Raw genomic sequence first — 879 nt, forward strand, 5'->3', positions numbered from 1 at the left:
TAATTTTATGCTATATTTGTATTATTAAATTTAATCGCTGAAAGTACATAATATTCAAAATAATTATTGTATAATCTCGGCATGAAATCGAAATCCTCGAGAAAAAAATCGAAAAAAAAATAAATTGAAGCAAATATTTTTTAAAAGTACAGGGTGGCGCATAGGGAATGCAATCCCGCACCAAAATATCAATCCCGCAAACCCGCGGGATTAAAGCAATAAATCCCGCGGATCCGCTAAATTGCGGTACTGTAAACAATAGTCATACTTGGGTCCTAAATGGTACAAAAGGCATTGTATATTTTGCATAGGCCCACAATATATTGATATAGCGTGTATCTTAAACTAGCTGTACAGAAATTTGGACACCGATGTATACAGGGCGTTCAAAAATATTTTTAATATTAAATAAACTTAAATTTTATTATAATTTATCTACTTATTTGATAAATAAAAATATTATTCTGATTGAAGTTTTTTTTAACTTGTGTTAGTTATCTGCTTGTAGATACACTCTATATCAATAATTGTTTGACATATGCAGAATGTACAAAGTTTTTTGTACCATTTAGGGCCATACGTATGACTAAAAATGGATATTTTTCGAAAAAAACGTCGTATTTTCCTTAAAACAAAAAAAAATAAAAAACCGATGAAATTGTTTTTTCTAATTTCAATACAGATTCGTCGTACTTGGTATAAATTTCGATTTTTTAAAAATTGTAAATTTGCAGTAAAAAAGATTCTTGATCAAATTTTCACACTCTTATAAAACACCCTGTATACGAGAATTCGCTAAATATATTTTCGAAAACCACATCAGCATCTTAATCACAATAGATTCATCTAAAACCTGGTCCAAACCGCATCCCAAAATCT

The sequence above is a fragment of the Sitophilus oryzae genome, unplaced genomic scaffold, assembly GCF_002938485.1.
Source record: "Sitophilus oryzae breed Bouriz unplaced genomic scaffold, Soryzae_2.0 scaffold_1660_pilon_pilon, whole genome shotgun sequence".
Taxonomy (NCBI): domain Eukaryota; kingdom Metazoa; phylum Arthropoda; class Insecta; order Coleoptera; family Curculionidae; genus Sitophilus; species Sitophilus oryzae.